Raw genomic sequence first — 15,427 nt, forward strand, 5'->3', positions numbered from 1 at the left:
GAAAATCCACATTAATTTGCAAGTTGGACTTTAATACACATCACTCCACATCCTGGCCATGAATCTGTCCTCAGTTCGCTGCTGTCTACAAGTTCAAAGTCCCAGGGCTACACTAACAGTCATTCGTCCCTAATTCTGCATGGCATGGTGTCCCTCTGATACTGTAGTGCTCATGAGATCTCACCTCCCCTTTGTTCCAAAGAGTTGTACGTGCCTAGTGCAGCATTCATCCTACCCACACACTCTGATAAGTATATACTGCCCATAAATGCCGTATATGTACACTTAATCGTATTATGGCCTAGACATCAGAAATATAAACCGCAGTATACTGTATCTCGGCATATACTGTTCAAACACATGCAGCTCCCCTGGATAGTAGGGGTGACATATAGAGAAACTGATCCCCTCTATTTCCCCCCTGCAGGTGCTGAAAGCTTGCTTCTCCTCCTCTCCCTCCTGCAGGCATTCAGCCGCTGCAGGAGGAAAATAGAGGGGATCGGTTTCTGTACATGCTGCCCCCTTGCTGCCCCTCTTATCCAGGTCCTGCTTTCCCCGTGTGTGCTTTCCTGCCCCGCCCTCATCCCCCTGCAGCTCTGCTGGTCCTCCTCTCCCCTCTCCCACCAGCTGCTGCGGGTGATGTGTCAGGATGGAGAGCGGGGAAGGGGCCGATAAATATGTAATTTACCAGCCACTTCCTTTTCTAAATGGACAGAGTCAGTGATCGGTACTGATCACTGACTCTGTCCACTCATAACTGTTTACTATGCTTCAGTTTGTCAATGAACTGGAAGCTCTGTACAGAGCCATTCCTGTCCATTCATTTTGTGCAGCTGAGGCTGCAGATGTGGAGATTGAGGGCTGTGTCCCCAATCTTCTTTCTATCTCTCAAAGGTGAAACATAAGAAGTCTGTTTAGACCCCTGATATTTCACCAAACCTCCCCTTACAGGGCTAAAAAAAATTGTAATAAATTATTAAAAATTACATTGTAAAAAAATTAAATGAATAGGTGAGTACATGCAGTAGTTTGTCCCATCTTCTTAGGTACTGTCTAAGGTTAGCTGTGAGATAGGACAGGGCGCCCCTCCTCACTCCACGGCTGTTCGAATGTGCAGCTAGCATGAAGATGGCTGCTTTCACAGAACACTCATGCTTCTATGTGGTGGCTGGTACATTATAAATTACATTACATTATAGAGCGTTTCTCCTGAGCGGACCATTGGTCCAGGAAACGTGTAGAGAAATTCCTCAATGGACCACTCTGACATGGATATAAAATTAGGTGTATTTGGAAGATATGATGAGAATTAGTTACGTGAAATAAAAAAATACATACACATGCAATGTGTGAAAAAAATAATTATATATATATATGAACAGAATTTTTTATAAAGACACAGTAAAATGGAATGAATTTTCTAGAGTTTACTAAATTTGTAAGAATTTTAGGAGTAGCCAAAAAGTCCCAGAAGGATTCAAAAATTGTAATTGGCATTACACGGCACCTAGGAAGATGGAGGTATAACTATGTTCCCTGGAGCAGTGGTCGCGAACCAGTGGTCCATGGACCATTGGTGGTCCTCGGGGGGTTCTGCCGCAAATCAACATTGTTGCAGATGTATACTGCCCAATGTTGTTTCCAGTGCTGTTCTCAATGCACAGTCAATGCTGTCAGCGTGCATTGATATCCGATGCCTCCTCTGTAGTTTCGGCTCCTGTAATCTCAGAGGGAGACGCCGGGAGTAGTGCAGAGAGTGGGAGGTGAGGAAGGAGGGGACTTCTGTGCTAATCACAGACTTTGGGAGGGAACACGGAGCTTGAACACATGGCTGGATAAGAAGGTGAGAACTAATGATGAGTCTGTGTATTGCAGCAATGTAATGCGGAGTGTGGGGGGAGGGGGGGGGAGCCAGAGCACTGGAGCATTGTGTGTATAAGGCATGTAAAATTCATGTTAGTCGTCTGCGGGATTCAAAATTATGAGTTTAGTGGTCCATGAGGTCTTAAAGGTTGGCGACCACTGCCTTAGAGAACAGAACACGTTAATAAAAATCTATGTGAGACTTTTTTAAAGTAACTTTCTTTAATCTATGTACCATTCTTTATTATCCTGTCTATATACAGTATATGCAATTTCGTTTATACAGTCCAATGTTATATAAAGAGGTGCACAGAGATGCTTTAAGAAAGAAAATTTAATAGCCTATAAAAATGAAATCTCAGTGTGGTAATACTGGTAAAAGATGAATGGTTACTATGAATAGCTAGACTAGATGATAAATGTTGTGTTAGTAATATACAAGATATTTGTCCTAGTGCTCTTTAGGAAATAAAATGTACTTCCCATTTGTATTACATGCTTTCCAAGAATATTCTCTGTTTTCCCTAGAGTCATCGTAGTTAATTGTACTATAGTACTTGGCAAAGGTATACTTTCTCGTTATCTAAACTGATATTGATTTTAACTGGATTCTGCTGGTAATCACAAGAAACAAGATGAAAATTCAGCAAAAGGTCATTTTTTTCCTCTATATGTTAAATTGTTTACAAACTCAAGTTTTTTTTTTTAAATAATACACAGATGTACTGTATACTTACCTTTTCTGTGCAATGGTATTGCACAGAGAATCCCTGAAACTCCTCTTCTTGGGTCCCTTGCCGATGCTCTTGGTTCCTCCTCTTTTTGGTGTGCCACCATAGGAAGCTGCTTTCTATGGTGGCACACCTACTGGCTCGATCCTAAGCTGCGCTGCTTGTGTCCATAAACACACACATTGTGACTCTGCCCCGCCCCTGATAGCAGTAGGAGCCAATGGCTCCCACTGCCTCAGCACAGCCAGAGAGACCAGGAAGGGAGAGGAGAGAGTCACTACATATGGGCACAGCGCTGGATCCAGTGAGGTAAGTAAAAGGGGCAGTGAGGTGGGTGGAACTGATACATAAACATTGTTTACCTTAATGCAAGAAATGCATTAGGGTAAAAAATGTAGGTCTTTAGACAGCTACAGCGCGGGCCTTAATTGGCGTTCATGTACGTCCTCCCGTGCATGAGCTGCCTGAGCGCTGTGTGATCAGCGAGTCTATGAGACTTGGCTGATCATAGATCGGAGTAAGGGGCCGATCCAGACACCTTACTACGTGATCAGCTTTCAGCCAATGATAGCGGATCACGTGATGTAAACAGTGCCGGTAATCTGTTTTTTTTTTTATCTTCACTCTGACAGCGCGTGAAGAAAAAAAAAAAAAACCTGATCACCGGCATCTGTCAGAAGGACATCGATCCTGAACAGAGAGCCACTGCTGCCTCATCTGTGCCCACCAGTGCCACCTGCCAGTGCCCACCAGTGCCACCTACCAGTGCAAAACAGTCTTGTCTATCAATGCCACCTACCAGTGCCACCTATCAATGCCCACCAGTGCCACCTATCAGTGCTACCAATTAGTGCCCATCAGTACCTCATCTTTAGTGCTGCCTATCAGTGCCCATCAGTGCCACCTATCAGTGCCCACCAGTGCCACTTCATTAGTACCCATCAGTGCTGCCTTATTAGTGCCGCCTTATCAGTGCCTATCTGTGCAGGCTATCAGTGCCCATCAGTGCAGGGGTTCCCATCAGTGCAGCCTATTAGTGCCCATCAGTGCAGCCTTATCAGCGCACATCAATGAAGGAAAAAAATGACCTGTTTGCAAAATTTTATAACAAATTATGAAACCAGTTTTTTTTTCAAAATGTTGGTTTTTTGTTTGTTTAGCAAAAAATAAAAACCCCAGTAGTGGTTAAATATCACCAAAGGAGCTCTGTTTGCGTGAAAAAAATGATAAAAAACAATTTATGGGTACAGTGTAGTATGACCACGCAATTGTCATTCAAAATACGACAGCGCTAAAAGCTGAAAATTGGCCTGGGCAGGAAGGGGGTTTAAGTGCCCAGTATACAATTGGTTAAATTCAGGTGTTTGCCAAGAACATATTGTACAAAATAACTCAAGTTGAAATATAGAATTTGACATTTAATTGGGGACAACTTTTTAAATAAAATTCTGTTATAAATGTACTTTTTTCTTGATTTTGTGATGGGCTCACTGCTATTCTCAGAATTCTACTGAGCTACAAATTATAGGCAAGCCCTGCAACAGGAATTTGATTGTTGGTGCTTCTGCATACACCATTAGATTTTTTTGTCTGTGGGCTGAATAAAAACAATCTAATAGACTCCTCCCCAGGCTATGGAATGCAGATGGACGAATTCCCCTGATGGGCTATTGTATTTTGAGTGCCGGTTGCAAAGCTGTAAGAATAACCTAACAGCGCCTGCATCTGATTGGATTTTATCCCACATGGAGCTTTAAAGCATATGTCAATTCACAAGGTACAATAAAACAAGTGTAGCACTCTTTTTGTGGGGATATGAGAAATGACCATCTCCAAACAGGATAGTTTGCTAAACCTGCAGGTAAGAGAACCAGGATCTTTTCTAAGTAGAAAAGTACGTTTGATAATAAAGTTGGCAGTGTCTTCGCCCAGGACAGGACCTCTGTGAATGAAGGGGTTCACTTCCTGGGAAATGACCCAATAATTTAATAAAAGTAATTAAGAGAAGAGAAAGTACGGCAACCATCATATGACATTAACCATGAGTATATAGATGCACACCTGTATAGAAATATTATGTAGCACTAACTCACGGTGGAGCTGCTGGTTTAAGCGGGTCTGTTACCTTCACCTTGCTTCCCTTGTTTTTCCCGGCACCGGGTCTAGGGGTTCCGTTGAGTTTACTTCTGGACGACACACGCACCAACACTGGAGTACGTTTTCAATGCTTTATTGAACAAACAAACTTTAGGAAGTAGCAGGAAAGAGGCGGAAAAGGAAACTTTCAGGAGAAACTCAAATATCTTCTTATAGAATCTTAGCGACAAATGTCCTGGTAGAATTCAGATAATTAGGTGGAATGAGCTCCCCTTGTGGGACATACTCCTTGCTCGTCTGGATAGGCCTCTCTCACCGGTCTAGCAGCCAGCACGCAGCACGATTCAAAGTCTCTGCCACAGACTCATTTGTGGGGTAATTCCGTACGATCCTCTGCCACAGGATGTATCAGATTTTCTGCAGTGAACAGTCAGTCACAGTGCCTGAACCTTTAAGCCGAACCGGCAACACTATGCTGTATGGTTACTTCTTTTGGATACGTCCTCCAGCCGAGTCACCAGGCCCCTCTATAGACCAGCACGCTACGTGAGCTCTCCAAGACGTGTCCTCCCCTGGGATCTTCTGGGCTGTCCAGCTTCGTCACACAGGACCGAGAGCTCAGGACCATTCCTCGGCCTCGGTGGTAGGCCCCAGACAAGCCTCTGGACCCACCCCTGCGCCGCAGCATCGTGGGCCTCCCGATCGGAGGACCACGAGGTAGCTCCTTAATGCATACCTGTCGACCAGGAGGGCCAGCAGGTGGCTGTAAAGAAAACCCTAGAACATGGCGTCTGTCCCATAAATACCCTCTTCCCAGAATGCAACTCGGAGGACCACCTCCACCGAGCTTGCCTCTGAGACAGAAGAGCATCTATACACTTTGACACGTTGCCCTTCCAACACTGACTAGTGGTAACAGCGACACCCACCGGTCAGCACGGAAGCACACACAACGTCAGCCAAGCTGGAACAGAGGGGAACTTTTAACCTTCCTAACGCACAATTTACTAAATTTACCTAACCTGCGGTAGATTGTAAATCTACCAGCGCTACAATTACATTATTATAAGAACAGAATAATAATAGTACATATGTCCAATGTACAAACAGGTATTGCAGTATCAGGAAAAGGTCCAACAAGAGTCCTGGTGGATTTGTGCACATATTGTTGGGTATATATAGTTATTAATAAAGGTATCTCCTGATGAATTTTGTGATGCAACGTCTGTCTTAGTATCGGAGACCTGAGGACAAGATCAGTGTTGATGAGGATATCTTCCAACTGTTCTCCAACCAGCCTGGAACACAGCTTTTCACCAGCATAAAACTGCTGTGTCGCACTGGAACTCAGAGTCAGCCTATCTAATCTGCATCTTAGTCCCTAGTTGTTTCTGATCTTTTATGTAACCGGACTTCTAACTACCAGAAGGGGCCTTTGGATGCCTAACCTGGCTCTAGCCTATGCTGATTATTGAGCCCTGAGCTAAAACTAGCTAAAGAATCACAAATCAGAAGGCACAGGGTTAACTAAAATAACAGCCACTGCATATAAACTCTATTGCAATAAACAAGTTCACCTAGTAATATACTGGAAGGTGACCACTACACACATACAGTAGCACAGACCTAGCTATCCATGTGCCGGTGGTTCTTCCAGTAGACGGTGCAGGCAGATATAGTAGCTAGTGAGTCCACGGAGATGGGCCAGACAGTGGGGACAGCATGTAAGCAGGTGCTCACGGGGTACCATTAAATGTATTGATTGCACTGTTTAGCCATGTAGTTCAGGCTGCTTGGGATGGGAAAGAGTTAACTGTGGCTCATATCTTTCCTGGGTTTTCTTGGGTCCTGCCCCCTGTTGTAAGCCAGATAAATACAAGGGAGGGCTCAGGGTAAGAGCTCTCTTCCACATGGGATTACAGAGGAAGGACTGCTGCACCATGTAATCCTGCTAGAGCACATGGCCCACCTTCTGGGTCAACTTGCTGGGATTTTGGCTGACAGGTGACAGGTTACAGATACTGAACTGGCAGGCAGAGACCAAGTAGGCAACAGACCCAACAGTAGGCACTTGGCTGGTAGGGAGTAGCAGGAAGCAGGGTCAGACAAACTGGGTTGGTAGCAGATGATCAGATCAGGCATAAACAAGAGACTGAGGAATGGTCAAAGTACAGGCCAGGGTCAGCAATGGTGAGGCAGGTGGGGTATAGCAGGAGGCAAAGGCAGATTCCAAAGACAAGGTCAGGGCAGGTGGAATTCAAGCGCAGTCAAAGGCAGGTCAGGTCAGGTCAGTAACAAGTGAACAAGCACAGAAACACATTGCAGGTGCACAGAATGCTGTAGATCAGACAGCAAGTTTAAATAGTTTATTTTGATGCCAGTGTTAGTGACGGATGCACGCACGTGCCTGTACACAGCTACCTGCTGGCCTGTTCTTGTGCATCTGTATGCGCACTGGAGCCACATTTCTTCTATGGGCAAGCCTTTCTTGACAGACCGTTAAGCTCTGGGTTGCTGGTTATTAAGGAGCTGGCACCCTCCAGAGGCCTAACAACCATGACTAATCCCTGCTGTCAGCAGGGATTCCCCGCTGACAGCACAATGTAAACAAAAGAGCCGACAATACATTTTTTTGTTCCCCCCCAATCCATACCAGGCCATTTGGGTCTGGTATGGATTTTGGGGAGGACCTCACACACAAAAAAAATGGCTTGAGGTCCCTCCCAAAATCTATACTGGACCCTTATCCAAGCATGCAGCCTGGAAGGCCAGGAGAGGTGGGGGGGCAAGTGTGCAGCTCCCCCCTCCTTAACTATACTAGGCCACATGACCTCAACATGGGGGCCACCCTTGCAAACCACCTTGTCCTCATGTTGATGGCAAGGTCCTCTTCTCAAAAACCATTTCATGGTTGTTGCGAGGATGTGGGGGAGTAACTCAACAAAATCTGGAAGCCCCCCTTTAACAAGGGGGGCCCCCAGATCCCAGCCCCCCCATGTGAAGGAGTGTGGGGTACATGTTTGGTCATTGATAGCACAAGGGGGCGGGTCCACCTGGTGTTGTCATGGACCATTGGACCATACATGGACACATTCATGTTTGGTCAATGGAATTACAAGGGGTGGAACCTCCCTTGTTTACTCAAGCAGCAGAGCAAAGCAGCATGTCAATAGGCAGGAGAGGCAAGGGTTGTGCGGAAGAGGCCATAGTCCTCATCAACATGGGGACAAGGTGCTTTGGATTTGCCAGGGCGCCCCCCACCCATGTTGAAGACATGTGGCCTGGTATAGTTCAGGTGGAGAGGGAGCGCATGCTTTTCCACACTCCTGCCGGGCTACAAGCTCGCATAAGGGACTGGTAGGGTTTTGGGGGGGACCTCACTTTTTTCTTAATGTTGCCTCTTTTGTTTACATTCTGCTGTCAGCAGGGATGAGTCATGGTTGTTGGGATGCCGGTAGGTGCTGACTCATTAAAGGGTAAGTTCACCTTTACAGAAAAATCTGTAAGGTGAACTTATACAGGACCCCCTCCTCGTCCCCCTGGTTCTAAGCCCCGGTATATCCGCGCCGGGAGTTAGAAATCCCCTCGGTTGAATGTCCAAAATGTCCCTCGTCAGGAGAGACCTTTTGGAGCATTCTAATTGGTCAGCGCCATCACATGGGCGGCGCCGAGCAATCAACAGCCACATAGCCCGTCCTGTCAGTTATAGAGAAGACAGGTGGATGCCGAGGGCAGTTCTAAGCCCCTGACTTCTGACGCGGATATACCGGGGCTTACAACCTGCACATTGCCGTGGTCCAGGTCAGCAGGACTGGGGGGGCGTGGAGGGGGACCTGTGTAAGTTCAGCTTACAGATTTTTCTGTAAACGTGAACTTACACTTTAACAACCAGCACTGTTATGTTCATATATTCCAATGCATGGCTAGACCCCTACTTGTTTAACAAATGTATTTATTTATTTTCGTGAATTGATGTTAATGTCAGTTTATGTGGTATTTATCGTGCGTATGATATTTTTGTGGTAAATACCGCAAGAACTGATAATGAATTAACGTTTTCAATATTGCATACGATATTTGGATCAAATGGGTCACGTGATATCACAAATATCTCAAATATCACATGCGATATCTTTTACTGATCAGACCCTCCAGTTCTTTATAAGTGATATTATATTGATATCAATATTGTGTGTAACAAGACCTGGGTGGATTACCATCACACTGTATAATATTTAAGGAGTACCTCGCTGTTTGGCATATTACAATTCATCACTTTAATCAAACACATTTTTAGCTGGTAATGGAGTTTAAATGATGCATGAGGCTCAATTTATAAAGCAACCACACCTGGATAAGTATTTTTATTTTCATCTCTAATATTATATCTAAGTGACAGGTATTTTTAGTTTGAGTCCAATGAAATGTGAGAATTAAGGTCACATGGCTGAAAACAGAATGCATTAGGAAAGACTTCATAACGGACTCTATTTCAAGAAAAAAATAATAATACATTTCCGTGTATTTATGTACAACCCAAATCATTCTATTTTATTGAAAAATGTTTGTAGATACCTTGGTAAATTCAATTTGGTAAAAAAAAAGGCTATTTTCTTTTCATAACATTTTTATTTTATTGCTTGAACTGCAGTATTTAACTAAAATATCTTAATTTGTAATCATTTTTCTTTCTCCTTATGCCTGATCAAGCTATAAATAGAATACAAGTCTGGCCCTCATGCTAATGTAACAATCGTGCAATGCATCACAAACCATATTTAGCATCCTTGCCATTTCTAGATCTGTGCTTTATCCTGTTTCCATGGCGACGGCTGGCGACGAAGCTGCTCCATGTGCTCCTACAGACAGCTTTGACAAGGGAGTGGGCTGTTTTGGCTTACTGTACCCCTAGAGATTTAGCAGAAGATACACTGGCCTCCCCTGACTTGAGGAGGGAAGGCAGCGACAAAAGATATGGTTACTAAGAGGAAAAGTACAGATTTTTTTTATTTAGTATTTCTGTTTTAATCATTTTTTTTATTTATTTATCATTTATTTTCATTCATAATAATATTATTTTTATATTTATTGTAATATTTAAAAAAAAAGGAAGGTACAAATGTGGAGCAAAAACAACAGTCAGACTGAAGGAAGCAGTATCCACCACAGTAGACCATTGTAACACCACTGATAAACAGTCTACAACGATGAGTAGTGAACTGAGATCCACAGAATTTAAGTGTTGATCCTTGAACATATGAAATCAACTTACCTTGTAAGGGGTGAAAAAAAAAGATAAATAGGAAAGGAAAAGGGGGAAGGAAAAAAATAGAAAAAAGGAATAGAAAAAATGAAATAAAAACTGAGGTAAGAGAAAAGAAAAGAAGAACAGGTCATAGAAGTTTGCTCCAGTCCACAACCTCGGAAACATAGAAGGGAAGCATTAGGAAAGATGGCGATTATCGGTGGCACCATATACCAGTAAGACAAAACGTTGTCATTTGCCTCTATAAGTGCAGCATCGAGGATCTCTCTGATTTTTTTTTAATTTTATTTAGTATTTCAATTTAATTTTCTCCATGTGGAAGATGAAAAATCCCATTGCAAGTAAATATTATTTCGTTTTTATGCATACATTTATATATTGTTCACACAACGCATGTATTGCAAAGAATTACATATGCAACTTCAAACTATTATATAAATAATGTTAAAGTGGATGTAAACCCTCTCCTATACCCAGTGAAGTGAACACTCTCAGATGATACACAGGGATGAAACAATTCTCCCTACATAAGTTATACATGTATATCTGCTGTCTTTCCCTTTGTAGACTCTTTAGAAAGTGCACATTGTGTTAGAAATGTTTCTTCCTGTTTCAACAGTGGGAGGGGAGTCTGGGCATACACTGTGTGACAGCTGATTGGAGGAAAGGCACACACCCCCCTCCACATAGCCAGAGGAACGAAGAAACATGCAGAGCTTTGCTGTGAATAGACAAGCTCTCTGCTTATCTCTCTCTAAGTTCCCTCTCTGACACAAATTTTCAGCTGCTTTTATCTCCTGTGAGAGCTTGTCAGAAGTTATCATGCTGATAACAGAGGAATGTAGCAGCAGTAAGACACCACAGATATATGTGCCCAGGTCAGATTTCATGAATGGCGTTTACATCCACTTTAAGGCAAGGCAAAGTAAACTATTGTGGTCAATTAGGATTAATTTTACTGCAGTCATAAAATTTTAAGATATTTTTGATTGGTTGGTATAGGTTCCAGTTATGACTTTGTTATGAATCAATGGTTTTTGGATTGCTGATGATTGCTGGTGACTGTCTGGGATTGAGAATATATTCTTGATAAACAGGCTCATACACGTAAATTATCTAATCCCTGAATCTGCTAATATGGATAATCGAACCATGGATTAGGTACAGCTAATTACTTTTTTTGTTATCCAATAAGTATGTTTTTTTTGTTTTATAACTCATATGTGTTGAAGGTCACTTGTCCTTAAAACCAATTTAATACACAACATGTAATAGTGCATACCTGAAAAAAAATGGAAAATAGAAAATGTCTGTTGTCTTTGTTTTGCTAAACAAATCTCTTTTTCTCTCAAACCCCTGCACATGCATGCTTTCTCCCCAAGCAACAGAGCAGATAGCAAATCACGCATGCGATGGGATTTGATTTAGAAAGAGAGAGCTCCTATGATGATGGGGGTAAGAAGTAATGACTAGTAGCCTCTTAGCAATGTCATAGCAACAAGGAAAGGCAGAGGGATCTCTGGGCGTTTTTCAGCCAGGCTTCAGGAGGTACATAAATGGTTTGTTGCAGTGCAGGCTGGCTGAAAAGTTGAGCTGGAAATTTTACTTTGTTTTTGTTTGACATGTGTCACCCTTCCATGTGCTCCTTGCTGTTAAGTCCAGTTATAGTTTAGGACAGTCACCATTTATTTATACAGTTGGTTATTTGGTGAGGGGGTGCTCTGGACACCTTCGCTGCCATTGTGTTATGTGCTTGGTGTCCAGTGCACCCCTGTGCCTTTAAGAAGGAGTGGGCTCCCTCCAGGCATACCTACTCTCAATCTATCCATTAATATATACACTCACTGGCCACTTTATTAGGCACACCTGTTCAATTGCTTGGTAACACAAATTGCTAATCAGCCAATCACATGGCAGCAACTCAATGCATTTAAGCATCCAGACGTGGCAAAGACAACTTGCTGAAGTTCAAACCGAGCATCAGAGTCTGAAAGAAAGGGGACTTAAGTGACTTTGAACATGGCATGGTTGTTGGCGCCAGACGGCCTGGTCTGAGTATTTCAAAAACTGCTGATCTACTAGGATTTTCACACACAGCCATATCTAGGATTTACAGAGAATGGTCAGAAAAAGAGAAAATATCCAGTGAGTGGCAGTTGTGTGGATGAAAATGCCTTGGTGATGTCAGAGATCAGAGAGAATTGGCAGACTGGTCTGAGAGGATAGAAAGGTAACAATAACTCAAATAACCACTCGTTACAACCAAGGTATGTGGAATACCATCTCTGAACACATCGAACCTTGAAGCAGATTGGCTACAGCAGCAGAAGACTGCACTAGACGCCACTCCTGTCAGCTAAGAACAGGAAACTCAGGCTACAATTCGCACAAGCTCACCAAAATCGGACAATAGAAGATTGGAAAAACATTGCCTGGTCTGATGAGTCTCAATTTCAGATGCAACATTCAGATGGTATTGTCAGAATTTGGTGTAGAAAACATGAAAGCATGGATCCATCCTTCCTTGTATCAGCGGTTCAGGCTGGTGGTGGTGTAACAGTGTGGGGGATATTTTCTTGGCACACTTTGGGCTCCTTAGTACCAATTGAGCACCGTTTAAATGCCACGGCCTACCTGAGTATTATTGCTGCTGACCATGTCCATCCCTTTGTGACTACAGTGTACCCATCTTCTGATGGCTCCTTCCAGTAAGATAATGTCACAAAGATGAACTAAATCGCCAAATTAGATTTAAACCCTAACTGGATGACATATAGCACCATTTATCAACTACTACGGTTGATCTCCTGATGCCTCTTTTCAGCCATTTCCTGTCAACATATATGCACTCCAGTGGCAGCTGAACATCATTGCTCTGCAGAAGCTTCCTAATAGTGCCAATGGGGGACAATGCCTGCGTAGTCTCTGTTGGCATGGTCACTTATAGTCTCCACTGCAAGAATTTGCAACAAGGTGACAAAGCAGAACAGCAATTCAGAGAAAAGGACACACCACAAGTCTCTAAAAAAATTACCTTCTTTTAGGTTTCCAGGTATTATAATTAAAGATGAAAAAGTGTCTATTGCAATGACATCGTGTTAAAGGTATATAAGATCTTTGTGACTGGGTTTACATTTACTTTATTAGCAAGAGAGTTCACCAGAAAGTAATGTTTGAGACAGAATGTTCATTTCTCCATGTACAAAGCTCCCATGAAGGTTCAGTTGCTTTAGCTGCTGGGGAGATTAGCACTGTATGGCTTGGACACAAGTGACTATTTAGTGCAGAATGAAAGGGTTAATTAGAGTTAGGTCTCTGTAAAATTCGTCATAGATGATCCGGTTGCTGAAAAAAAAAATGGATTATCCTATCCACACATTTAAGGTGGATGGAGGAATCCTCCCCGCTGTGTCATTGCATTTTGACAGCAGGGATTCCTCCACTTTCACACTGAACAGTGCTGAAGCTGATTGGCTAGTGTGCTGATTGAACATAAATTTTTACCAACAGTCCCATTCAAGAAGAGCTGATCACAATGTTGACTCCTCACGAACAGGAACAGCCATAGATGGATTTATCAATGTTGAACCGGCAGAATTTCGATCCATCTATGGCCAGCTTTAGCATCTAGACTTAGATTAGTTGTAGGTTTTCTTAGCTTCTGGTACGCGTTGTGGAGGACAGCTAAAGGCTCACTTTACAGCTTACATCATACTGTATATTTGGGTGAAAATTAGGTTTAGTATCTAGTGAAGGCTTAACTGTTTGTGTGGGTTAAAAGTTAAAACCCAATCCCGGACAGATAAAAAACAATATTCCTTGCAGTGGGGCTACCTCTATATTACAAGGGTTAATTGCTTGTTTGGTCCAGGGGAGAGAAGAAACCATTATACTTACCTAATCCTTCGCTCCTCTGGCAGACGGCATTCCCCTATGATCTGGTGGTGAACTATTCCGGGCATCCTCACGCCTGGAGCAGGGCTGCAGGGACTGCTCTTGTGCGGGGAGGAGCAGAAGATTGGATAAGTATATCTCCTTTTATCTTCCTTCTAGACTTAAACTGGCAAGTAACCCTTGTGGTGCGGGCAAAGTCTCATTACAAGGGATGACTTTTTTGTTGCCTGGAGTTAACTTTAAATGCTCACCCTAGGGGTTTTGATGAAAGCCCAACTCCTACACTGTAAATATTCTGTTTTAGGTAAAAAGGGGAAGGCTTAGAGCCTCTCTCAAATTTTAATGCTGTCTGTAATTCTCGCAGCTAGCTGTGTTCTTTATCGACACGCAAGCCGAGTGATCCACCGCTGATGCCGCGTACACACGACCAGACTTTACGGCAAACTTTGCCCGACGGACTTTACGACGGACTTTCCGAATGAACAGACTTGCCTACACACGATCAACCAAAGTCCGATGGATTTGTACATGATGACTTATGACCGGACTAAAACAAGGAAGTTCATAGCCAGTAGCCAACAGCTGCCCTAGCGTCGGTTTTGTCTGTCGGACTAGCATACAGACGAGCAGACTTTTCGACCAGACTCGAGTCCGTCGGATAGATTTGAAACATGTTTAATTTCTAGGTCCGTCAAACTTTTGAGAAAACAAAGTCCGCTGGAGCCCACACACGATCGAATTGTCCGAAGAAATCCGGTACTCCGGACCAAGTATGCCGTAAAGTCCGATCGTGTGTACGCGGCATTAGAGTCTTGCTTTTTGAGAAGATTTTCCATAAAGGGGAACAGAGACGAAAACACATTTTAATAGCGTGGCTAAGAAACTCTGGCAGTGTTTTATTTCTGTCCTAGTGATGGAAACTCCCTTTATTTCTTGTATGTGCGTCACAGGGATGGAAAGGACGGGAAAATCGAATGGGATAGAAAAGAGAAGCCGGACAAAAATGGTAACTTTAGTGTTAGTCCAGCCATACACAGTTCCTGCTGAACCGGCCGATATTCAAGCCATTTATGGGTAGGCTGAATGTACCAAGTTGATCAACTGATCAACTTGGCTACAATCAGCCTGCCAGATTTGCTCCTGATTTCTGCAAGCAGCGGCTATAGCCGCTAGCGATAATCGCTGTCTTCTCCTGGCGAGGATGGCTTCCCCCCGCCCTCCGCCTGGAGAAGACAATGGTTTAGCAGGAGGCATTCCCCTGTCAACAATGTCTGTGTTGATGAGGGAATTGTGCGTATTTCTTTCCTGCAACTCATGGAAGCAGGAAAGAAATTTGCACCATCTATGGCCTGCCTTAGTCATACTCTTTATCCAACTTTACACATCTGATTCTACAATCTCCTTTAATGTAATGCAAGAGGCTGCTTGGCTGGATACTAATTTATTGGATAGTTAGGAATATTCTCATAAGACATAGTTTCGGTAAGCCTGCAAAAATCGCACAGTCAGATTTGAATGTGCATGCTAAGCTATCAGCAACATACACATGGGCAATGTAGCCCATAAGCGTCAAATC

The sequence above is a fragment of the Aquarana catesbeiana genome, linkage group LG11, assembly GCF_042186555.1.
Source record: "Aquarana catesbeiana isolate 2022-GZ linkage group LG11, ASM4218655v1, whole genome shotgun sequence".
NCBI lineage: Eukaryota > Metazoa > Chordata > Amphibia > Anura > Ranidae > Aquarana > Aquarana catesbeiana.